This window comes from Carassius auratus, chromosome 2, assembly GCF_003368295.1.
Source record: "Carassius auratus strain Wakin chromosome 2, ASM336829v1, whole genome shotgun sequence".
Classification (NCBI taxonomy): domain Eukaryota; kingdom Metazoa; phylum Chordata; class Actinopteri; order Cypriniformes; family Cyprinidae; genus Carassius; species Carassius auratus.
In genome coordinates, this window is record NC_039244.1 from 8153515 (window position 1) to 8181505 (window position 27991).

A 27991-nucleotide genomic window follows, 5' to 3' on the forward strand; every position below is an offset into this window, starting at 1 on the left:
CTTAAGAAAGAAACTCTAAAACAGCATCTTTCTTTTTTTGTTGTTGATTCAGTGCCATTGAATCTTAGCTTCTCTCCCACTGTGCTGACTTATCAATTCTGAGTTCTGAACCTGGAGTATAGATACAGCTTAATGGAAAGTCCTGGAGCTGCTTGGCATACAAAAAGTAGTAGAAGTGAGAAACCACACAAAAACCCTTAACAAGCCGTCCCCTAACACCCCAGCTGCACGATGATGACAGTCTTTGCTCAGAGGGATTCCCTATGTTCCTGACAAGTGTAATTTTTCTGGTTAATGCTGCTACCTTAATTGATATTCACACCATGTTGTCATTAAGAGTTGCTGCATTATATGTTTTGAAAGGTCTGGGAGAAAACAAAAAGTTTGTTGCAACTGATGAGAAAAGCTATTTGAAATCAACAAAGTAACTGCTTGTAATGTTTTGCTTTACTCATTAAGATGCTGGCCGGCATTGCCAGGAATAGAGACTTGACCCACCCTTTTTAGCAGTCGCCTCCCTCATCCCCTTTCCTTTACTATTCCTCCCCTTTAAATTCTTGATGGCAATGAACAGCATTCCCACACTTTCCGACCAATGACATTTTCAATTGCCAAATACTTTATACCAATTGAATACCGATAAAAATAAAAATCTATATGTCTATCTGTCTGTATGTCTAATTTTACTTCAGAAGAGTTGGATATGTGCTTTTGTTGCCTCATATTCGGGAATCTCGCACCTCATATTGGTTGCAGATCTGTCATCTGGGTGACGTCTTTGGGATTCACGTGGTGACGAAAAGTGTTTTTCTTGTAACTGATGAAGTCGGTTGCCTTAGCTACGGATGGTGAAGCACTGGAAGTTCTTCTGAGAATATCGTTCCTCGGCTTTAGACCTTAAGGTTTACGGCAGTCAATGAGGAAAACAAACAAATCTTTAGGTGTCATTTAGGCCCAATCCCAGTTCTACCCCTTAGCCCTTCCCCTTTCCTGTCTCAATTCTCTTTTGGTTGGAGGGGTAGGGGTAAGGGGAAGGGCCAGATAGCCCTTCAAACGATGATTTTTCGGGACCACACTTCAGACTAAGGGGTATGAATTATCTTGGCAACATGGCAGCTACAGCGAACAAAAAGACACATTAATGTAAGCTTTTTTGGCATAAATAAAGATTTTAATGAAAAGTAATCATTTGTTTTATGTTACATTCAATTGTGAGTTCATATTAACGGCCATGTTACTCAAAGAAATGTTAGCAAAACATTGCTGATAAAGTCGTGGGGCAGCATTGACAAGTTTATTTTCGCCTGTATGTGTGAGCTGCGCGATTTACGATATGTGTGTGTGTCAGTAAGCAGCGCATTAATACAGAACGATAATTAAAGGCTCTAATGCACACCAGCACACCAGTATATGTGTGTATTGTAAGAGCTAGACGAAGAACGCTGATGACGTGTGACGTCATGGTACTGGTGTCCCAATCCTTAGGGGAATATCTTCTCCCCTACCCCTTGACACTCTGTTTTAAGGGACAAGGGGAAGGGGTAGGCGGAGGGGTAGGGTAAGGGGTATAAAATAGAATTGGGATTGGGCCTTAGTGTTAAAGCGAGCCGATTTGGTTCCTCACAGAAGTGGCTGTCCCAATGGGACACTGTTGCAGGGCTTAGCCACGCCCCGTATTGTTCCTTTCCTGTGCATAAATTAAAACACTGTTTAATTCATTACTGTGGAAGTGTATTTCCAGGTTTTGTTAATAGCTTCTATAAAGTAACTTGCGTATGATTCAATATTTCACCATTTCTTTCATGCCAAAGTAGTGCAAATAAAACAACATTTCATTCAAAACTAAACTTTCCATATTTTACACATATTTAAAGGCTTTATCTGCTAAAAGAAGTTATAAAACATTGGTTGACGTTGCACCGATTACATGAAACACATCAAGCATATATACAGTATAAGACATAAAACATATTATTTGTGAATCTAGTTGCCCTTTCATACTTTTAAATGATTGTCTTTTGAACTCATCTATATGAGTTCTTTTGTTTGTACAAAGGAAAAGCACACATTTTTCTGGAAAGGAGGGTTAAAGTGGGGACAGTCCTGAGGTGTCTGTCGCTGGAATCTTTCAGTTAAAATGTCCTTTGATCTTTTGTTCAGTTAAACGTTATTGCTCTTCCTGTGGAACATGAAGCCGGGTCAGCAGGGGACAATCAACCATTTGCTGGCATGGTTATTAACAAAAGGATCAATTTGATCAATTTTACGACTTGCAAAATGGTTAGGATGAGAAGCTTTAGATGTCTCTGGAATGTATAGTTTCAACAGCTCACGTGATGATTCACAAGTTTATTTGTGTCTGTTTGACAGGGTCCCTACACATACATCTTCAGACTTTTCCAAGCCAATCACATTTTTTAATTCTCAAATATTTCCAGGATTTCCAAGACCATGGGAAGCCGAAAAAAGATCATTTTTCGGCAGGTCTTTTCATCTCTACAGAGACAATGCTCCATGAGTCCTGAGCAGCCCTTTCTCACGATTTCTGTTTTAACACCTATGAAAAGTTTTTTTTCCAGGGCTGGCTCCTCCCTGAACACTGAAGTACTGTACAGTAACCTTTCCTCTCTATCATGCTGCTCTCACAGCACTCGGTCCCTCTATTTCCAAAAGGTTCAAAACACGCCCACGTTTCCTCAGACTGGAGGGACAGGAGTGTGAAAGTGGTGCTTGGACGTGTCCGGACATTTAATCAGCAATTACATCTACGCTGCCACCTCCACAGCTCAGCACAGAAATTAGCTCTCTCCAGCTGGCACTGGAGATGGTGGCTATTTCTCTTGCCATCTTTATTATTTGCCTTCCTTTTCTTGCTTACTCCATTTTCTGCCACTCACAGAATTCCCACAGCCTCATCCTTCATCTGTCGATTTAGTCTGCTTGGTGCTTTTTCATAGTATGGTGAGAATAAGCTTATCAAATCATCCAGCAGCCAGTTTAAATTGCACATCAGCTGTTTGGATAAAAACAGAATATAATGTGTATATTTCTTCTCCATATTTGTCTATGTTGTGTGTCCATGAACCACCAAAGCTTATAGCCCCCAGCAGCTGCATAAGGAGCAAATAAATGCTTTATTTTTTTTCTTTTTCTGTAATGTCACCTGTTGAGAACAGGCAATATTTAAGAGTCTTGAGTGCTTGTCATACATTCATTATTTTAGAACAATTATGTCTTAGTTGCAGTTAAGAAAGATACCTTCTGGCATCTAGTTAATTACCAAACTATAGCCATTTTCACATTGCACGTTGGTCCCGGAAAATTGTTGGATCACCTTATGTGTGAAAGCAAACATGTCCCGAGATTGATTGATTGAACATTGCCGGGTTCAGTCCCGGAACAAGCTCTGTGTGAACAAAAGCAAGAACTAATGCCATAAAGGGTGTGTCCTAGTGATGATGCACGTTATCGTGTACCTCTTTTACTGGGTGTTTTGAAGGCAGATCAACGTTCACGGCAAACAAAATATGTGCAAACTGTAATGAAGCAGAGATCAGTTAGTTATCCACACTGAAGCTGAGAACATTCGGCAGCTTAAGGGAAAGTTAACGTGCCTAGCGTTTTCGACTCGTATAATACACATCACATCCTGATGTCACGTGTCATTATGGGGCCTTTACGGGTTGTGTGTGAATGCACGCACAGATTATGGCTAATCACTGGCAGTATGAAAGGGGCAAAATACAGCGACCCTGGAAGAATTGCCGGGACACATTACCCATGTATTTTCCGGAATTGCAGTGTGAAAGGGACTTATGCAAGTAAACAATATTTATTATAAAATGGGTTGCTGCACTTCAGCTAATAATGTTTGTTATTTTTTTTAGATAAACCTGCTACTTGCATACATAAACATACAATCCCATATACATTAAAGGGGGGGTGAAATGCTATTTCATGCATACTGAGTTTTTTACACTGTTAAAGGGTCCTAAGGGTCCTATGGGTCCTAAGGGCACTTCTGCCGGAAGAGCACGCGCTCCCGTATAGCAGAGCACTAAGAGGCTGAGCACAGACATTCATTCACTGATCAGAGCGAGAGCGTCGCGAAAAGTCACAAAAGAAGTGTGTTTTTGGTTGCCAGGGCAAAATAACCCTGCACAGATTACCAAAAAAAATGGAGTTTATTTTTACAGAGCATCAACGGAGTTGTGCAAGTGTTTTTGTTTGTTCCCTGCATTTCGAAGATGCTTGTTTTACAAACAAGGCCCAGTTTGACGATGGATTTGCACATCGTTTATTTCTTAAGGATGATGCAATCCCAACGAAAAAGGGTCACGATCGTGTGTTGGAACCGCATGCGGTGAGTAAAACTGCTTCAAATATCTCTGCCTCCTTGTTAGTGTGTCCGCCTCCCATTCCGGAGACCCGGGTTCGAGCCCCGCTCGGAGCGAGTCGTTGCTGCTGCTGCTCTCGTTCAGTTTCAGCCTCGGGATCTGATTCTGGATCATAAATAAACGGCTGAATCTGACTGTTAGCCATGGTTTGTTTTGGATGATGTTTTTTTTTCCTCACAGTAATGTCACAACTTCCAAACGCTCTCAACGCAAAAGCCTACTGGCGCTCGTGATTCTTTAGCTCCGCCCACACGTCACGCCTCCAGCCGGTCGTGTTTTTCCGGGAAAAATCGGTACAGACTGTCTTTCTCTTATGAATATAATAAAACTAAAGACTTTTTGGAGTTATGAAGGATGCAGTACTACTCTATAGGTACTCAAGATTAACAGGATATTGAGTGAAAACGAGCATTTCACCCCCCCTTTAACATTACAATAACTATACATTTTATGTGTATTAATGAGTTTTATTCATCTGTTCTCTGTGCAGGCAAAGCAAGTTTACAAGTGTAAGTGTCATCTTCTAACCCTAAAAAAACAGTCTACTAATACTCTAATGAGAGTTAATTGACATGTAGTTCCAAAGTTATAGTTAGTAGAATTAAGATGAGTTAGATAAGTGTTTCCAAATATATATCGCAGTGTCCACAAAAATATTAAGCAGCACAGCTATTTTCAATATTACTAACAATAAGAAATGTTTCTTGAGGAGCACATCAGCATATTAGAATTAATGGCATCATTTGACACAGAAGACTGGATTAAAGGCTACTAAATTAAATTACAAATAACATATTTTTTTTTTAAAGTGTAATGATATTACACAATATTACTGTATTATTATTATATATATATATATAAAGCATTTTTAATTAGAAGAATAAAAACTACCGAAAGAGCAACAATATTTAAGTGCAAATGACAAGTTTCGGTTAGCCCAATGCATGAAAACACACACACACACACACACACACACACACAAGCGGTAAGAAACATTGTTTAATTAAACAATAACATTCTGGCACATAAACTATAATAATGCTGCTTAAAATATAATTTAGCATTTCATTTTACCTTCGGGTGAGCTTTTGAAAATAATGCAGTGGATGTACAGATCTGCACAATGAGAAAATCCTTAATCCATGGTAACATTATGCTTGCCTATTTTTGATTCTACGCAGTGCATATGATAATAATGGGCTGTAAATGAAAATCTTTACTTTTAAGAGCGACTTGGTTTTGCAGAACACAATCACAAACAGCCTGTTGAAATGCTCCTTGAGAACTCTACAGCACTCGCCCCTCTGCTAAAAGTGATTACATTACCTGATGGCAGCATGACATTTGGGGTCACATATAGGATATATTTCCACATATAAGTGGAAACGACTGAATGCAAATGATTCACAGAGAGCAAGTATGCACTCTGCAGGCAATCAGAGCCCTGTGTCAACTTTAAATGCAGCCCCAGCTGAAAGAAATGCATATTTAAAAACCAACCCATCACATTTCCATTCAAACAAGCATGACATATTAGCAAGGCTGTGTACAATGTTGTTGTGCCTATTTGCAGAATTGTTGTGCTTTTGGAATTAAAATTAGAGTACAATAAATCAGCCGAGCTGCAGGCATTGTGATGCTGACTACAGTGAACGATGTAATTTTGCACAAGCATTTATTTATTTATTTTTCATAAATGTCCAATAATTAAATACACAGAGAGCCGCCTATACTTAAATCACAGTGTGGCAGCAGCAAGCCCTTACAAAATAAAAATATATGGTGGAAAATATAATGCATTTCCATATATGGGAAATCAGTGCTTATTTTTTCAATCTATTGCAATATTTTCATGGACCTTATATGGGTATATGTTGATACGTATATAAATAATCACAGTGCTAAAACTGCACAACATTTTTACATGCAGTAGTTATTTTATTTAACTTTCATAACACCTGCGTTTACATAAATCTAAACATATATTCATAAACTTTAGTTAGACATTTAAGATATGAAAACGTGTGATAGTATACAAAAGTTCTGAAAGTACTGAAGTACTGAAAATAATATACATCATACAAGTATACTTATATAATAAGGTACATATTTTCAATACATGGAAAGTGGCAGTTCCTTCTGTATTATTTGATATATTGTAAAATATTAACACAATATACCATTTTTTTATATTTATATCACTATGTATTTTCAATATACAATATACATAATTTTGATCATTAATAAGAGTAATAAACATTATTTTATAAAGCACCTTTAAAAGCAGCTTCTCAAAGCCCTGAACACAATATAATCAATACAATAATAATAATAATAATAATAATAATAATAATAATAATAATAATAATAATAATAACTAGAATTAAAAGTTAGTGAACTAACTTTGATGTTGGCTTGGCCATCTTGGCCATGGAGCAAAAGAGCCAAAGTACTTGTGTGCCCAACATTGAGTTGCCCCGCTGCAAAATTAATACACATAATAATGCCATAAAAAAATACACCTGCAACAGTCTTTTTCCATGCTCCCTTGCTGTTTTCTCTTTTTAATAAAAAGCCTGGGCTATGATAACAGCTATGACAGGGTTGTCTAGCTGGATGTGAAATAAGTCATGCCTATTTTTCTCGTGTATGTATTTCACAGTCCTGCCACCGTCGCGTTGTGGGCAACGACACACAAGATTACTGAAACAATGCATTTTAAATCAAGGAGATCATAAGGGGTCCAAGCACAATGGTTTGTATAGATGATGCAGTTACACACTGTTTAAAATTGTTTAATTTGTACTGTATGTTCATTCTATTTATTTATTTGTGCTATTTACATAATGTTTACATTTTTTTAAGTTTGTTTTTGTTAATGTAAAATAGCACTGCATAGTCTTCACTGTAAGATAAAATACACAATCAAACCAAAATGTATTCAGACACCTTCAACATTTCTCACATAATCACAGTTTATTTGCTGTAGTTTAGAAACTGGTAATAATATATGACAATAACTCAGAACAAATTCATCTTGATAATTTCGGATAACTTTGATAAAAAGATATGTAATGGAATCAACCAAAACTTCAGACTGTCAGTATGACAATATTTACACAACTATCAATACTTTGTTGAACAGTTACCAAGCAAGAAATGCTTAATTTGGTTCAGTCTGTGGTGTGAAAAGGTTGCATTAACAATTAAAGAAAGAAACACTTAAGCAAAACATGGGCAGGTCCTTAATTATTATTTTTTTAAATCAATTTCACTGGTAGCCTACTGTATGAAGAATTAGTGGGTATAATATTTCACAGATCACTATTTTGCCATACTCACTTACATAAATGAGCTAGTGGCCTGCACCCACTAGTAAAACAATTCTATCTGATTTTTGGATTGACTTTGGATAAATTCTTGTACTACAAGGTAATTCAGTCAAGAGCAGTGAGTGATTTACTTTCATTTTCATACATTAAAGACTCTGACAGCAGAGCTAGTAAATTAGGCGCGGTCCCTTTAAGAGACAAACGCATCCATTATGATGATACACATCCGATTTTTTTTTTGCAAATCTTAACTTTCACTTAAGACATAACCACATACTTATTCGAACACACTTTCCAACACGGGTATTTCGACATATTTTGTATGTATTTGTTGTCGGTACAAAAGCAAGAAGACTTTGAGACGCGTCTCTGCTTGCTCCCTGAACAACACCGCGCTGCTGAATTGAGCTCTTTCGCTTTTCGCTCTTTTTTCTGTTTATTTAAACTGCGATTTGAATTTGTTCGTTCAGGTCCAGGAGGAAGTGAACGTCCTGAACGACAGCTCTGTTCAGTGTTGCTGTCCCTGTCCGCGATACGCACGGCTCTCTCTCGTGCACACGCGCCATCAGCTGCTCAGTTCAGTTTCCCGCAGCGCTGGGCTGAAGCCAACTTGATGTGTTGAATGCTCGGAGCACGTTATAAAACGTATTCTTAAAATACACATTTCTGTTTTAATAAATGGTCATATTAAATCATAGCATAACACATAAGTAGGTACAAAAATAATCAGTGATGCATGCGACCCTTTTGGTCTCAGTGTAGCTCCCTGCTTTACCATGTTATGCAACGCTGAGCAATTGCTGCGACGTTAAGCCTGACAGAGAAATCTCACAAGCACATATAAACACTCATTTTCATATGTGTAATATATTCTTCTAATTGTTTTGTGCCGTTTCGCTGCAGTGTTTTAATGTGAAAGGCTGTAAATGTGTACTTCAAGTGTTCAGAGAAATACATCGCAAGCTCACTGTGACGTTCAGCCTGATGATTCAGTTAGAAACCAGCTAAGACCAGCGTGACAGTGGCCAAAACTACTTTAAAACCATATAATATATTATTCTAATTGTTTTGTGCCGTTTCGCTGCAGTGTTTTAATGTGAAAGGCTGTAAATTCTCTGTGGACTTCAAGTGTTCAGAGAAATACATCGCCAGCTCGCGAGCAGTTGGCTGCCGCGAATAAATAATGTTATTACTTTAAACAGTTCAGAAACATCTGAATTTAGCTCTTGGTGTGTTCTAACGTGTGGATTGCGTGCAATCGCGTTTTTAAAAGGTCTTAAATAAGAATGAATTCGCTAGTTGTCGGCTCCGTGTAGACAGCCTGGGCTGAGCAGCAGTATTTTTAACCAGTTTAAAAGTGAAACGAAACCCGACTCCGCCCCTAAATCTCATTGCAACTGTAGGGGCGCAATTTTTTTTTTTTTTTTTTTACATTTAAAAATTAATAAAAAAAAAACTTTAAGTCTGATCACTCTGAAAAGATATAGCACACACCACCCCTCTATCCCGCAGGTGTCTGCCGAGTTTGGGGCTTGTGGCTTTAAAGCCCTAGGAGGAGTAGCGTTCAGAATTTTTTTCTCAGAAGAATAATAATAACTAGAATTAAAAGTTAGTGAACTAACTTTGATGTTGGCTTGGCCATCTTGGCCATGGAGCAAAAGAGCCAAAGTACTTGTGTGCCCAACATTGAGTTGCCCCGCTGCAAAATTAATACAAATAATAATGCCATAAAAAAAATACACCTGCAACAGTCTTTTTCCATGCTCCCTTGCTGTTTTCTTTTTTTAATAAAAAGCCTGGGCTATGATAACAGCTATGACAGGGTTGTCTAGCTGGATGTGAAATAAGTCATGCCTATTTTTCTCGTGTATGTATTTCACAGTCCTGCCACCGTCACGTTGTGGGCAACGACACACAAGATAACTGAAACAATGCATTTTAAATCAAGGAGATCATAAGGGGTCCAAGCACAATGGTTTGTATAGATGATGCAGTTACACACTGTTTAAAATTGTTTAATTTGTACTGTATGTTCATTCTATTTATTTATTTGTGCTATTTACATAATGTTTACATTTTTTTAAGTTTGTTTATGTTAATTTAAAAAAGCACTGCATAGTCTTCACTGTAAGATAAAATACACAATCAAACCAAAATGTATTCAGACACCTTCAACATTTCTCACATAATCACAGTTTATTTGCTGTAGTTTAGAAACTGGTAATAATATATGACAATAACTCAGAACAAATTCATATTGATAATTTCGGATAACTTTGATAAAAAGATATGTAATGGAATCAACCAAAACTTCAGACAGCTGTCAGTATGACAATATTTACACAACTATCAATACTTTGTTGAACAGTTACCAAGCAAGAAATGCTTAATTTGGTTCAGTCTGTGGTGTGAAAAGGTTGCATTAACAATTAAAGAAAGAAACACTTAAGCAAAACATGGGCAGGTCCTTAATTATTATTTTTTTAATCAATTTCACTGGTAGCCTACAGTATTAAGAATTTGTGGGTATAATATTTCACAGATCACTATTTTGCCATACTCACTTACATAAATGAACTAGTGGCCTGCACCCACTAGTAAAACAATTCTATCTGATTTTTGGATTGACTTTGGATAAATTCTTGTACTACAAGGTAAATCAGTCAAGAGCAGTGAGTGATTTACTTTCATTTTCATACATTAAAGACTCTGACAGCAGAGCTAGTAAATTAGGCGCGGTCCCTTTAAGAGACAAACGCATCCATTATGATCATACACATCCGATTTTTTTTTGCAACTCTTTACTTTCACTTAAGACATAACCACATACTTATTCGAACACACTTTCCAACACGGGTATTTCGACATATTTTGTATGTATTTGTTGTCGGTACAAAAGCAAGAAGACTTTGAGACGCGTCTCTGCTTGCCCTGAACAACACCGCGCTGCTGAATTGAGCTCTTTCGCTTTTCGCTCTTTTTTCTGTTTATTTAAACTGCGATTTGAATTTGTTCGTTCAGGTCCAGGAGGAAGTGAACGTCCTGAACGAGAGCTCGGTTCAGTGTTGACGCGCGGCTCTCTCTCGTGCACACGCGCCATCAGCTGCTCAGTCCAGTTTCCCGCAGTGCGGGGCTGAAGCGCGAGTTTACTGTGACGTTCCGCCTGATGATTCAGTTAGAAACCAGCTAAGACCAGCGTGACAGTGGACAAAACTACTTTAAAACCATTTAATATATTATTCAAATTGTTTTGTGCCGTTTCGCTGCAGTGTTTTAATGTGAAAGGCTGTAAATGTGTACTTCAAGTGTTCAGAGGAATACGTCGCGAGCTCGCTGTGATGTTCAGCCTGATGATTCAGTTAGAAACCAGCTAAGACCAGCGTGACAGTGGCCAAAACGACTTTAAAACCATTTAATATATTATTCTAATTGTTTTGTGCCGTTTCGCTGCAGTGTTTTAATGTGAAAGGCTGTAAATGTGTACTTCAAGTGTTCAGAGGAATACGTCGCGAGCTCGCTGTGATGTTCAGCCTGATGATTCAGTTAGAAACCAGCTAAGACCAGCGTGACAGTGGCCAAAACTACTTTAAAACCATTTAATATATTATTCTAATTGTTTTGTGCCGTTTCGCTGCAGTGTTTTAATGTGAAAGGCTGTAAATTCTCTGTGGACTTCAAGTGTTCAGAGAAATACATTGCCAGCTCGCGAGCAGTTGGCTGCCGCGAATATATCATGTTATTACTTTAAACAGTTCAGAAACATCTCAATTTAGCTCTTGGTGTGTTCTAACGTGTGGATTGCGTGCAATAGTGTTTTTAAAATGTCTTAAATAGGAATGAATTCGCTTGTTGTCGGCTCCGTGTAGACAGCCTGAGCTGAGCAGCAGTGATTCTTCTCTCGTCTGAATGCGCCCCTCCCCTAAATGTCATTGCAACTGTAGGGGCGCAATTTTTCTCAGACAATGTAAGTCTATGGGTAATGAATTTTGACATTTAAAAATTAATAAAAAAAAAACTTTAAGTCTGATCAGTCTGAAAAGATATAGCACACACCACCGCTCTATCCCACAGGTGTCTGCCGAGTTTGGGGCTTGTGGCTTTAAAGCCCTAGGAGGAGTAGCGTTCAGAATTTCTGTCAGAAAAATAATAATAAGAAAAAGAAGAAGTTTAAATAGCATTACAGTATGTTGGCTTGTTGCCAAGCCAACATAATAAAAAAAATAAAAATAAGTTTAAATAGCATAACAGTATGTTGGCTTGTTGCCAAGCCAACATAATAACACAAACTCAACAAGCAAATGCATGTTTAAAAAAAATATGTCTTAATTTGAACTTTAAAAACATCATAATTCTGAACTTCCCTAAGTTCAAGAGGCAGAGAATTCCAAAGGACAGGAGCATAGAAAGAGAAAGCCTTGGATAGATCTTAGACATGTTTGAGGAACAACCAACAAGTTTGACTGAGAGGAACACAATCTATGACTAGGAGTGTATGGATGTAACAGTTCTGTAAGGTAATATGGTTCCAGTCCATGTAATGCTTTAAAAGTAAGCATCATAATTTTGAAATCCACTCTAAACCTGACTGGGAGCCAGTGCAAATATTCTAACACAGGAGTAATATGTTTTCCAATCCTAGTGCTAGTTTAAATACTAGCAGCTGAATTTTGTACATATTACAACTTATTAAGTGTAGATTTAGAAGCTCCGGCTAAAAGATCATTACAATAGTCTAACTGCGAGACGACAAAATAATTTATTATCTTTTGCGTAAAATTGATATTTGATATCAAATTTGACACAATCTTGCGATTTCTGAGCTTGAAAAAAGAGGTTTTGACAGTGCTCTGGAAAAAAGAATCAAAAGACAGGTTTGCATCAAATATAAGTCCAAGATTCCTTATTCGACTCTGGATTTCAAATTATTATTTTTTTTTTTTTGGTTGACATTTCACTGTATAGAAGCTACAATAAAACAGCTTAATTTGTCTCAAATGGAAAATGTAGGCCCACCGGTGATCAAATAAGTTAAAGCAAGTGCATTTTCCCAGAAGTGAGTGCACTCTTCCAGAGGACTGACCTTGCATGTTCTACTGGGATATGTATATTCTTGGTACATGAGCATTCGCATGAACACATACACTTATTTCACGTTCAATTGTCCTGGGAATGGATTCTTAGATACTGTGCTGTTCTAAGGTGATTTATGATGTGGCCTCGAATGCAGGATGAATCTCGCTAACATTAGGTCAGTTAATAAATTAGTTAATAAATTAGTTAAGTGCTAATTGTCTCCTTCTCAAAGTGCATGAATTCAAATGCTCACTTCCTTTACTAGCAATGTCATCACTTCTAATGTTTTTCACAACCTTATTAAAACTTAAATCCCCTTGGTGGCATTGCCAATATCATTCAGTAACAGCCTAGTGCTTTTTTATGGCTATTTCTCTAATGAGCTTACTACGAGGACGCAGGTTCTGGTCACTGTGGACAGCTATGCAAATGTTATCCCGCATGCCTTCTTTAGAAAAATATCTTGCGTTGTGGTCATATTGAGGATGTTTCCCCATCTGTGAAGGTTTTCCAGTGATCCAGGCCTGTGCTGCTCAATTCTCAAGCTTCACGAAGCAGTGAGTGGATTCTTGACTCAATTAATATGCAAACATCTGTTGCCTGTTTGATGTTGAGAAAAACATTTAAATCTCTGCTCGTGTTTTGAGCATCTGTCAGTGGAAAAGCTTTCCTTCGGGCTTAGTCTACATAACTTGTAGCAGCTCTTGACCTTGTGGATGGTACCGATGGGAGTCAAGAACGAGTAAATTACTAGAGGAAACACCACTACATTTTTTTGGAATCAAAACCCTTCTCTTATCTCCCCCTCTGATTGAGTAATAAGCCTCTGTGTTGGAGTTTCTTGCCCTCGACTGATTGTGATTTGGCTCAGGAACAAAATTCAACTCTGCCTGGGCACATTACAAATTAAAACTGATGATTTGATAGCGCTAACAATAAAAGCTCGAACTTAAAGACATTTCTGTCACAAGGCAGAGTGATATTCTTACATTTAGAGAAATTAAAATGATAGTAATGCTTATCTCACAAGGGTGAGATATTTATCTGACAAATAATTTTGTAATATAGTTTTAGAGGTGTCATGCTGTCACGCTGTCAGTCTCGGTTTTCCTGGGTGTTCCCTAGTGAGCTCACTTCTCCTTAGGCACTTCACCATAGGCACTTTAATTCCTCTAGTCTGGTTCTGTCTTCACAGTAATTGCACTCCAATTAAATCGCACAGGTGCTGACAATCCTTTGTCATTAGTCTCCCTATGTATAGCTGTCTTTCTGTGTCATCTGCATGGAGTCCTTACCCTATGTGCTTATGTTCTCATCTCCCGAGACTTCCCCTTACCTTCTCGTTCCTCCGAGTTTCCTATCCATTTCATCCGGTTCCCTTTTTGTTTGGTTTTGTTTGTCTCTCAAGACAGTTTATTTTGTATTTACCTTTTTGTTACAATAAACCATACTTGCATTTGGATCCTACCCTCTCCTTGTGTTTCTCCTAAACCCAATCGTCACACATGCACTCATTATTTTGTGAGTGCACAAGTGAAGTGGCGTGGGGGTGGAAAGCAGAGACAGCAGAATTCAATCAGCGAGCACGCACACTGAACAAACCACTGGTGTTTCAGCGATGACTCATCTGTTCTCCTCTGATTGCTCATTGCATTCATAAGCTCAGCAGAATCATGTGTGATTGGTTTTAATGCACATCGGTCTAAAAACGTGTCTGTCTCTTCTGGCCTTGTGACAGTCAGTATATGCAGATTTAAATTTAGCATCTGTAATGTTTTACTTTTTTCTTGGGATGCACTGATACCACTTTTTCCAGTACTCCCCCAATACCGATACTTTTATTTTTGGTACTTGCGATACCAAGCACCAATAACGATATTTTTATTGCATTTGTAATTTTTTTCAATATTGGGTACAGAAACCAAAAGAGTATGTATAATGTTAACTGGTTTACTTAATTTATTAAATAGATAAAGTCAAACCAAAATTTATTCAGACACCTTCAACATTTCACATTATCAGAGTTTATTCTCTATAGTTTAGAAGATGGTAATAAAATATGACAATAATTTATAGTTAAACTGTGTCAGAACAATGTCAGGTAACTTTGATAGAAAGGTATGCAATGGATTACAGTCAACCAAAAATTATTCAGACAGCTGTTAGTATGACAGTATTTACACAACTGTCAATACTTAGTCGGGCAACCCTTAGCCTTAATGACTGCCTGTAGTCTCCAGGGCATGTTGTCATCCAGGTTCATGCAAACCTGAACTTCTATTTTTACCCCATATCGGTATCGGTGCATCCCTACTTTTGTTCCATAGTTTAATTTTTTTTTTTTTTAATTTAATTTTTTTTTTTCAACACACTGAACTCGACTATGAAGTCACAAATAGACACTTAGAATGCTTTTTCTAAATGCTTCGGACACTATTTATTTATTTATTGTTAGTTTGTATCATCTTATTCCACTATATTGGAGCAATATGGCTCCTTTATATGATATATATGACAGTTTTTTTCTTCTACAACTAAATTAGAAATGTTGTTGATTATTTCACACAATAAAATATTGAATGGTGCATCAATATGTTTATCAACCAATGCATACAGTTCTTAATGGGGCATTCCTCTACTCCTTATAACAAATATTCACACCATTTTTATTATTATATTTTTTTTTCTACTTTTCTCCGGTTGAAATTCTGATTATTATTATTTTTAAAAATAAGTGGTCATCTTTTTTTCCTTTAAACATTTTGTGTTATATCTTTATCATGTAGTTATTGGTTTACATTGTCGGTTCAAGTATTCAACATTAGGATCGCTGGTTTTATTAACAAAGAAGCACAAATAAGGGCTTGTCTGTGTCTTACCCAGTAGCTCTTCCTTTGCTGGACATCTATAGGTAAAATTATCACATATACCTAGACAAATGTCTTTTACCTCACATCTCTGAGAGAAAAAAAAGACAATAAAAATAGACCCGCCCTGCTTCATGAAGAGAGAAACAGCTATTTTTTTTCTCATCCTCTCCTATATAATCACCTTATATTGCAGCAGAGGTCAAACATCGCTACAGTTCCTGTGAAATGAGGCTGTGCAATAGAATACAGATTGTGGTCTGGTTCTCTGTCAAAAAGTAGTTCTAAGAAAAACCTTGGCATGTGAGAGAATCCAGAGACTGCCAGAAACCCATTCTGTGCTGTACATTTGCACTTAAAAAAAAAAGCATATTTGACTCAGGCTACATGTAACGTCGCTATGTCACTTTGATGTTGTGATTAACAACAATCTCAATGCCAATAAAACATGTTCCTTACAGTTACATCACATCTATTTAGCTGTTCCCAGCCATCTGTGCTGCAGTTAAACAAAACTGTTGCCAGTATTTTCAGTTATGATAAATGTGTAAACACTCTGTGTTTTAAGATGCATTATTATTTATTATGACAACACTTATCCAGCAAAACCAGAATATCCTATTCTCTTATATTACGTCTTAATTAAATATAACATATTTTAATATGTTGTGTTTTTAAAATGTAGCTAGAATCACACATAATCACATTTTATGTGTGCTGGAATAATAATAATAATAATTAAAAAAAAACAGGTGTTGAATAATAACTCTGTTTGAATTTATGCTTATTATTGAGATTGTCAGTGAATATTGTATTGACATATTTCACCTTACAAAAAAGCATCCTAAAATCTATTTTCTCTCAACTGTTTTGTATTGTGTCCAACTATGTTAAAGGTTACCACAGGTCAAAAGACATTGATTGAGTTGGGATAAAAAACAAACAAAAAAACAGACACTTTTTTTTAAAGTTTACATCACACAATTCTTCACTCAACCCTGTAAATGACATTGTTACTAAAAGCTATAGGAGAGTTAATGCTTTTATGATAACTAAGTGGTGCTTTATGTCATGTCAGAGCACGACAGCTCCAGTACTCATTCATCTTCATTAATTATGAAAAGTAGTCAGAATATTCTTCAAACAACGATGGCAGAATGATCATGATTATTATTATTGTCATTTTTGAGTTAACTATCATTTTGAGGTTCCGCAGTCCTTTATCTGACCTCTGCCATAATTCTACTCTGTAATTACTGAAAGAATGGTTATATTTTTCTTTGGGGTTTTATCTGGCCTTTTAAGGAAAACCTCTCGAACCACTAGGGCATTTTCCCTCCCAAACCCATTGATCTGAAACCACTTCTGAACCTCCAGCATTTCATTAGAATATGAGATCTGCTGCTCCCTGAAATTTCCCTGAGATTTACAAAATGTCAAAATGGAACATATGGTTGTGTGTTTTTGTTAAGACGTTTGGTTTCAAATCATGATGACTTCTGCCACACCGCAAGGAACTTGGTTGGTTTCAGAATGTTTTATTTTTATTTTTTTCAAACATGGTTTGCTGAAAATACTCCCAAACTTCCCTAACTCAAAAGTGCAAACATTGTGCCTCTCCCTTCTTTCTCCAATAACAGACAGTTCAGGTTTGCAGTGTGAAGGTTGAATGTCGATGTTCGATTGAAATTAATTTTGGGGAATGTCATATTAACTTGTGGAAACGTGATAATATGTCATAGCTTTGAGATGCTATGTTGAGGGAACGACATCCATTTAATGTGTAAACAAACCTGTGTGACCATAGCAACCCAGGATTATCAGAGATGGATAACACATTTGTACTAACATTAAACATTTGGTTTAACCCTTATGCGTTGTTGGGGACATTTTCGTCCACTAGGGGGTAAAGTTGAGTCTTATTTTTGCCACAACTTTCTCTATGTTTCAGCTAATGGAATGATTTTTGGTGACAAATCTTATTTTGACACATATTTTGGGAAAATGCTTTGAAACTTTTCAAAAACATAATACATTGGGGGCAAATTCACTACCCTTTCATTATGTTCGTGGATGAAAACATCCACCAAATTAAACTGCTGTAAAAATGTATTAGATAAATATATATACCGTATTTTTCAGACTATAAGTCGCACCTGAGTATAAGTTGCATCAGTCCAAAAATATGTCATGATATGGAAAAAAACAGATTTAAGTCGCGTATATATGAAAGGGAAGTCGTGGCCTAATGGTTAGAGAATCGGACTGGAAATTGAAAGTTTGTGAGTTCGAGTCTTGGGCCGGCAAGAATTGTAGGTGGGGGGAGTGCATGTACAGTTCTCTCTCCACCTTCAATACCATGACTTAGGTGCCCTTGAGCAATGCACCGAACCCCCAACTACTCCCCAGGCGCTACAGCATAAATGGCTGCCCACTGCTCCTTGTGTGTGTTCACAGTGTGTGTGTGTGTGTGTTCACTGCTCTGTGTGTGTGCACTTTGGATGGGTTAAATGCAGAGCACAAATTCTGAGTATGGGTCACCATGCTTGGCTGAATGTCACGTCACTTTCACTTTTGCATTTATTTAGAACCAAGAACCAAGACAAAACATTACAGCCACGAGAGGGCGCGAGAGGGCGGTCTATGCTGCTCAGTGTAGGCTACAGGAGCACTGGGCAGCATCTCTGGCAGGATAGAGCGAAAAAGACTTATTTATCAAAATTAATTTGACATGAACCGAGAGAAATGAACCAAGAGAAAACATTACCTTCTACAGCCGCCAGAGGGCGCTCTGGAGACGGTAATGTTTTCTCTCGGTTCATGTCAAATTAATTTTGATAAATAAGTCGCACCTGACTATAAGTTGCAGGACCAGCCAAACTATGAAAAAAAGTCCGACTTATAGTCTGGAAAATACGGTATATATTTAAAATCTTTCGGCGTTGAGATCGAGACTCGATTACCTTAAAAGGTATAGAGTCCCCTCTGCCACACCCCGTTCTAGCTCTTCTTCTCGTAAGAGGGCTACTTCGGCTGGTGGCCAGGGTGATCTGAGGGTTACTGTGTGGGCTTCCCCGACGAGCGAACCTCCTCGGGCCACACCCCCCTCACATACACCGCAGCCGGTTGAGTTCCCGGATGAGTTTGCTGGACCCTCTCAGGCTCCTGACATCTCATTCGGGGCTCGCGAAGAGGACCGTATGTCGATCGCCGCATCACAAGGCGGGCTTGAGTCCTCGGGAGATGAGGGTTCGGCTGTGTTGCCTCCCTCGGGAGTGCCAGCGTTGTCCGAGTCCGATCCCAAGCTGACAGCCGTGCTTTCCCGGGCAGCGGAGAGCATCGGGCTTGAGTGGAATCCTCCACCCTCTCCCGAGTGCTCCAGGCTGGATGATTGGTTCCTGGGGGCTGCTCATGCAGATCACCAGCACCCCCCTCTGGTTCCTTTCTTCCCGGAAGTGCACCAGGAAGTAACTAGTTCATGGAAGGCACCTTTAACTGCCCAAAACTGTTCTGGTTCTTCCTCCGCCTTCCCTGCCCTCGATGGCGGGGCGGCCAAGGGGTATGCTCGCGGAGGTCGCGACCCTGCTGGCAAAGGGCGCGATAGAGCCGGTCCCTCCAGCCGACATGAAGTCCGGCTTTTACAGCCCTTACTTCATAGTACCCAAGAAGACAGGTGGGTTACGGCCAATCCTGGACCTGCGTGCCTTGAACCGAGCTCTGCACAGACTCCTGTTCAAAATGCTAACGCCCAAGTGCATTTTCGAATGCATTCGTCCGATGGATTGGTTTGCAGCGATCGACCTGAAGGACGCATACTTTCATGTCTCCATTCTTCCTTGACACAGACAGTTTCTTCGGTTTGCTTTCAAGGGGCAGGCATATCAGTACAAGGTTCTCCCATTCGGGTTGGCCCTGTCTCCCCGCGTCTTTTTACGAAGGTCGCGGAGGGAGCCCTGGCTCCTCTCAGGGAACAAGGTGTCCGTATCCTCAACTACCTCGATGACTGGCTGATCCTAGCTCACTCTCGAGAGCAGTTGTGCGAGCACAGGGATCTGGTGCTCAGACACCTTGCCAGACTGGGTCTTCAGGTCAACTGGGAAAAGAGCAAACTCTCCCCTGTGCAGAGGATCTCTTTTCTCGGTATGGAAATAGACTCGGTCGGCATGTTCGCGCAGCTTACGAACGAGTGCGCGCAGTCACTGCTGAATTGCCTGAGACAATTCGAGGGCAAGAGAGCGGTTCACAGGGCGTCCACAGGGGCAGTCATACCGCTCGGGCTACTCCATATGAGACCGCTTCAGCACTGGCTTCACGACTGAGTCCCGAGATGGGCATGGCAACAGGGCACGCTCCGAGTGACCATCACTCTGGCCTGCCGCCGATACTTCACCCCGTGGTTGGACCCCTCGTTTCTACGGGCCGGCGTGCCCCTAGAACCGGTGTCCAGATATGTTGTTGTGTCAACAGATGCCTCTGCCATGGGCTGGGGTGCCATGTGCAACGGGCATGCTGCGTCAGGCTCCTGGACAGGACCCCGAATTCAGTGGCATGTCAATTGCCTCGAGTTGCTAGCAGTACGTCTTGCTCTGCACCGCTTCAGGGCCCTGCTGAAGGACAAGCACGTTCTGGTCCGTACGGACAACACTGCGATCGTAGCATACATCAACCGTCAGGGTGGTCTACACTCCCGCCGCATGTCACAACTCGCTCGCCATCTCCTCCTGTGGAGTAACAAGCATCTGAGGTCACTTCGTGCCATTCACATTCCGGGCAGGCTCAATTGTGCAGCCGACGAGCTCTCACGACAGCAGTCTCCCCCCGGGGAATGGAGACTCCACCCCTAGTCAGTTCAGCTGATTTGGGAACACTTCGGAGACGCTCAGGTAGACCTGTTTGCCTCTCCAGAAAATTCCCACTGCCAGTTGTTTTACTCCCTGACTGAGGGCACCCCCGGCAGGGACGCCCTGGCACACAGCTGGCCGCTGGGCCTGCGCAAGTATGCGTTTCCCCCAGTCAGCCTTCTTGCACAGACGTTGTGCAAGATCAGGGAGGACGAGGAGCAGGTCCTCATGGTTGTGCCTTTTTGGCCCGGCCGGACCTGGTTCCCCGAACTTGGCCAATTCCTCTGAGGAAGGACCTTCTTTCTCAGAGACGGGGCACCCTCTGGCACCCACGTCCCGATCTGTGGAACCTACATGTGTGGGTTCTGGACGGGTCACGGAAGGTTTAGGTACCTTGCCACCACAGGTGGTAGCTACCATCACTTCAGCTAGAGCCATGTCCACCAGACATGCCTATGCTTTGAAGTGGAACCTCTTTGTCACTTGGTGTTCTTCACGGCGTGAGGACCCCTGGAAGTGCCCGATTGGGTCAGTGCTCTCCTTTCTTCAAGAGGGGTTGGAACGAAGGCTGTCTCCTTCCACCCTCAAGGTCTATGTGGATGCCATTTCGGCTCACCATGACCCTATTGAAGATAAGTCTCTTGGGAGGCACGATCTAATCATCAGGTTCCTGAGAGGAGCAAGGAGGCTCTATCCACCTCGCCCTCAGCAAGTCCCCTGTTGGGACCTCGCAGTGGTTCTATCAGCACTGCAGAGAGCTCCCTTTGAACCCTTGCTCTCAGTAGAGCTAAAGTTTTTATCTTTGAAAACTGCGCTCCTGATGGCTTTGGCTTCGGTGAAGAGGGTCGGGGACCTGCAGGCATTTTCAGTTGACGAAGCGTGCCTGGAATTCGGGCCGGCTAACTCTCACGTTATCTTGAGACCCCCGCCTGGGTACGTGCTCAAAGTTCCCACCACTCCTTTTAGGGATCAGGTGGTGAACTTGCAAGCGCTGCCCCTGGAGGAGCAGCGATGCACCTACGTGGACAGAACTCGGTGCCTTAGGACCTCAGACCAGCTCTTTGTCTGTTATGGAGGCCAGCAGAAGGGAAAGGCTGTCTCCAAGCAGAGGTTATCCCACTGGATAGTGGATGCTATTGTCCTGGCTTATCAGGCTCGAGACCTGCCATGCCCCCTAGGGGTGAGAGCTCACTCAACTAGGAGCGTAGCTTCCTTCTGGGCGCTGGCGCATGGCGCCTCGCTAGCAGATATCTGTAGAGCTGCGGGCTGGGCGACACCTAACACTTTCTCGAGATTTTATAATCTCCGTGTAGAGCCCGTGTCCTCCCGAGTACTCGCCCCTTCGGGCCAGTAAGGACCTGCTCGGTGTCAATCCGCTTGCTGCGCCATTCCACTCCGCGGACTGGATGCGTGCGCTATTACCCTCAGGTGAGTTCCTCAGTCAGAACCCTGGGTTCCTCCAGCACTGTTAATGTCCAACACTTGCGTACATGCCCCTTGGTCAGCCATGTGTGGGACTAGGTGCCTCCATGTGACGTGATTCCCCCTTCTGGGTAATCCCACGTGTGTATGTCCACAGTAAGTCTCTCCGCAGCATGTGTCTTTCCCTTGGCAAGCCCCTTGCCAGCTCTGTCGTTGAAACTTCCACCCTGCGGCTGGGTACCTCAGAGTTCTTATGTATCACCACCTTGGTAGATACCTGCCTTCTGTAAGTCCTCCCACGGGCAGGCAGCCTGCTAGCATATGTCCAGCTGGAATATGCTACCCAGTGTATTCTGTGCGAGTTATAGGCCCTCACTCGTGCTGGCCTCACAACAGGGTGCTATCACTCATACGGGTCGCTAGAAGACAGCCATGTGGCGTTTTGTAAGGGACCCCATTCGTAACGTTGAACGTGACCGACTGAAAGGGAACGTCTTGGTTACGTATGTAACCCTCATTCCCTGAAGAGGGAACGGAGACGCTACGCCCCCTTGCCACATCGCTGTTCCGCTGAACGGCCGGGTCACTGGCTCGGCTCCTCAGCGAAGACTTGAATGCGAGTTGCTCGCGTTGCTCCTTGTATACCCGCTCTGCGGGGCGGGGCTCGCGATGCAAATTCCGCAGACCAAGGTACTTTGTGTACCATTGGCTTGTTTTGTGCCACTCGAAGGTGATTGGGCTCTCGGGCGAGATCCCATTCGTAACGTCTCCGTTCCCTCCTTCAGGGAACGAGGGTTACATACGTAACCAAGACGTTTTGACAAGATATTTTCTGAGATGATAGACAAGATGTTATAGAATAATAATTGAATAAAACCCTAATAAAAATAAATAAAAAAGACATACAACCTATTTTTAGAATTTCCTGAAAACATCCCAGCATGACATCCGAAGTCTGAAGACATTTTGAACTCTATTGGGGTTAGACAACATGTGTCAGGACCTATTCATTGTCAAAATCATACTCTAGATTTAATACTGTCACATGGAATTGATGTTGATGGTGTTGAAATTATGCAGACAAGTAATAATATCTCAGATTACTATCTAGTCTTGTGCAAACTTCATATAGCTAAAACTGTAAATTCTAATCCTGGTTACAAGTATGGTAGAACCACCTCTTCTACCTGCTTTGCAAGTATAATCTTCCCGATTTATCTCAATTCCTCAGCATATTCAATAGCTCAGAACAACTTGACTATGTAACAGAAACTAAAGCCGCGTTTCCACCGCAGGAACTTTACCCAGGAACTAGGGACTTTGGCCTGGTACTTGGTGTGTTTCCACCGCAGGAACCAGGAACTAAATAAAGTTCCGGGTAAAAAAATGCCCCTCAGAAAGTCCCTGCTGGCGATGTGGTACTTTTTCAGAGTTCCGGAACTTTCGGGGGTGGGACTTTGGCGCTAAACATTCTGATTGGTTGAGTTCACGCAGCATTGGTTGAGTTCAACCACCATTTATTCGGATCAACATTTTCAAAATATTAGTTATTGTGTCATGAAATGTAATTTTAAAAGTATTTCAGGCGAGAATGTAGTTGTTTAAAACTCAAATATGTTGTTTATTTATAAAGACAGCGCCTATTTAAAAATGTGTTTTGCCGATCTCTGAGACTGTGAGCTTCACGCAATCAGCGGGAGCTCAGTGATCATCTATCCGCCGAGAAGCAGCCTCAGCTTGGATAGACCTTCTGATATGTGCCGCTGGCTCTGATGTCTCTTTAGTGGTTAAACATAAAATATAATTCAGCTGCGGGGTAAATCTAACAGGTTTTCTTTGGTCTGTATTCAATTTATCTATATGTTAAAATGAACATAAAAAAGGCATATATATATTTATATATATTTATATATTTCGTTTCATTGTAATGGCTGCATATACACATATCCCTGAACTAAGTATATTTCTGCAGCTGTTATTATGCTTAAATGAAAACCAAAGGAGGCAGTGATATTTGATATCCTATTTCGTTTTATTGTAAATATACAGCAGGGAAAATTGCAGTAGCCAAGACGAGCTGACTGAAGTTATCAAGTATAATATATATATATATATATAGTATATAGTTATGCTGCTGTTTATAGATTTACCGGACTTGCGCCGTTGCGGACATCACACTCCCCAGTCGAATGCACAAAGTCTGAATTAACTACCGATGATGCACGTCCAAAATCAGCGTACTTTTTTTTTATTTTTTATCAGCTGTACTTTGTATTGAGAAACGCGCGCGGACCTACGTCACCAGTCATTTGCCTAATCTTCACGGTACTTTACACCGCGGTGGAAACGCAGAAAGCAACAGGTCTGGGGGGAAAAAAGTTCCGGAGAAAAAAAGTTCCTGGTAAAAATGTTCCGGGTAATTTCGGTGGAAACGCGGCATAAGTACTCTCTCTTTTCTAGCATTTTAGATACAGTTGCTCTTTTACGTTTAAAGAAGATTAAGAAAAATGGACTTACACTGTGGTATAATGAGCACACTCACACTCTAAAGGGAGCAGTCCAGAAAATAGAGCACAGCTGGAGGAAAACAAATCTAAAGCTATTTTGTATTGCTTGGTGGGAAAGCACCTGCTAGATCTGATTCCTTTTCATCTCTTTTAGAAGAAAACAAACATAAGACCAGGTATTTCTTCAATACAGTGGCTAATTTAACAAAAAATAAAGCATCAACAGGTGTTGACATTTTCTAAAAGCACAGCAGTAATAACTTTATGTACTACTTTACTTCCAAGATCGATACTATTAGAGATAAAATTGTAACCATGCAGCCATTTGCAACAGTATCACATCATACGCTATAGATCCCCTGAGGAAAAATTCCATTCAGTCTCTACTATAGGAGAGGAATAATTAAAAAAACCTGTTAAATCATGTAAACCAACAACATGCATGTTAAACCCTATTCCATCTAAGCAATCTGTATTGTTAAAAGCGCTAAATAAATAAAGGTGACTTGACTTGACTACAGCCAAACTAAACCAAATTAAACTATTCTTCAGTTTCTCTAGCCCATTCTCTAGATTTGTGCTCTGCATTTCACCCATCCAAGTGCACACATACACAGCAATGAGTAATAAAGAAACACACACACACACACACACACTTGGAGCATTGGGCAGCCATTTTTCAAATAGAATAAAATAACTTTGTGCTTTGGTGAGTGAAATTCTTGGGAGTGTGCTCCAGACAGTGCAGAAACAATTTACATATAGACATTAAGACTTATACAAATGTCAATGTGCAATATACACATACACTAAAAATTTCAAATTTCAAATTTCTAAGTGTGCTAATGAGTGCAAGGTTAAATATTTATCAGAAAGTATGGCCAAAAACGTGATAGCCAGAAACAGGGAAGTCTTAAAGGGTTAGTTCATCCAAAAATGAAAATTATATAATTAATAACTCACCCTTATGCTGTTCCAAACATGTAAGACCTCATTTTATCTTCGGAACATAGTTTAAGATATTTTAGATTTAGTCCGAGAGCTCTCAGTCCCTCCATTGAAACTGTGAGTACGGTATACTGTACATGTCCAGAAAGGTAAGAAAAACATCATAAAAGTAGTCCATGTGACATCAGAGGGTCCGTTGGAATTTTCTGAAGCATCGAAAATACATTTTGGTCCAACAATGGCTAAAACGACGACTTTATTCAGCATTGTCTTCTCCATGTCTGTTGCGAGAGAGAGTTCAAATCAAAGCAGTCTGGATATCCGGTTCGCGAACGAATCATTCAGTTCACCAAATCGAACTGAATCGTTTTAAACAATTCACATCTCTAATACGCATTAATCCACAAATGACTTAAGCTGTTAAGTCAAGGTTTGCTAATGGCGTCATTTGCAAACCTTGGGAGAAACCAGGCTCAATCAAGGGGCCAGTTCTCCTCTGGCCAGACAAAATCAGCAGTTCAATTGCAGGCTGCAGCAAAGTCAGATTGTGCAGAAGAATTACCTGTTTCTTATGGTCTTGTCCCTTTGGTTGTCTGAGAAAAGGTCTTTACAGGGAATATGTATCTGGGGCTCAACTATATGTCCTGGTCTCTGTTGTCTTTCAGGGCTGTAGATATCCTTTCTAGGTGCTGATCCACCATCTAGGTTGGATACATACTGGATCTGGGAGACTGCAATGACTATCTGATTTGGATACAGACTGGATCTGGTGACTACGGTGACCTCGGAATAAGAGAGAAACAGACTAATATTAGTGTAGATGCCATTCTTTTAACGATGTAGCAAGTACATCAGGTGTTATGGGAAGTGTTCCCAGTTCTGGTTTGCCTAATTAATGCAGCCTAAAAATCCTTTAACGGATTTGGATATTAGAAGCGTTATGTGTAAGCCAAGTTAAAGAGATGGGTCTTTAATCTAGATTTAAACTGTAAGAGTGTGTCTGCCTCCCGGACAATGTTAGGTAGGTTGACTGTCATTCATGCTTTCATTTCTTTGCGACTTGGCTATTGCAACTTCCTATATTATGGGCTGCCTGTCACATCTAATAATCGTCTGCAACTTGTCTAAAATGTGGCTGATTTTTTGCTCACAGGCAGTCGCAGATGGAATCACATTACATTATCTTGTGATCATTACACTGGTTACCGATTAAGTATCGCATTCAATTCAAAATTCTGCTATTCTTGTACATAGCTCTAAACAACCTTGCTTCTCCATATCTCTCTGAGTTGATTGTAGTAATCAATCCAGCTAGATTCACTCAGATCACAGAAAAAATCAGCAGTTCAATTGCAGGCTGCAGCAAAGTCAGATTGTGCAGAAGAATTACCTGTTTCTTATGGTCTTGTCCCTTTGGTTGTCTGAGAAAAGGTCTTTACAGGGAATATGTATCTGGGGCTCAACTATATGTCCTGGTCTCTGTTGTCTTTCAGGGCTGTAGATATCCTTTCTAGGTGCTGATCCACCATCTAGGTTGGATACATACTGGATCTGGGAGACTGCAATGACTATCTGATTTGGATACAGACTGGATCTGGTGACTACGGTGACCTCGGAATAAGAGAGAAACAGACTAATATTAGTGTAGATGCCATTCTTTTAACGATGTAGCAAGTACATCAGGTGTTATGGGAAGTGTTCCCAGTTCTGGTTTACCTAATTAATGCAGCCTAAAAATCCTTTAACGGATTTGGATATTAGAAGCGTTATGTGTAAGCCAAGTTAAATAGATGGGTCTTTAATCTAGATTTAAACTGTAAGAGTGTGTCTGCCTCCCGGACAATGTTAGGTAGGTTGACTGTCATTCATGCTTTCATTTCTTTGCGACTTGGCTATTGCAACTTCCTATATTATGGGCTGCCTGTCACATCTAATAATCGTCTGCAACTTGTCTAAAATGTGGCTGATTTTTTGCTCACAGGCAGTCGCAGATGGAATCACATTACATTATCTTGTGATCATTACACTGGTTACCGATTAAGTATCGCATTCAATTCAAAATTCTGCTATTCTTGTACATAGCTCTAAACAACCTTGCTTCTCCATATCTCTCTGAGTTGATTGTAGTAATCAATCCAGCTAGATTCACTCAGATCACAGACTAAGCATTGGCTTTTGGTTCCCAGAACTAGATTGAAATGTAGAGGTGACAGAGCCTTTGCTGTTGCTGGCCCCAAGCTATGGAACAATTTGCCATTAACCATCAGGATAGCTTCTTCAGTGTCTGAGTTTAAATGTCTTTTAAAAACTTATATTTTTTCAGATGCTTTTAATGTTTTGTGACTGGTTTTCTAATGACATGTTTATTCTATTGTGTAATTGGATCAATGTAACTGTGTATAGCACTTTGGTATACTAAGGTTGTTTTAAAGTGCTCTATAAATAAATTTAATACACAGTATATACATACTTACAGTTAGCAATACACACTATTCACAGTATGTACACATTCTGCATTATGTAGACATTATGTAGAAAGATTCACATAATATTATGCAAAGGTGCAACAGATTATAGAGGAACTGGATACACAAAATGTAGTGG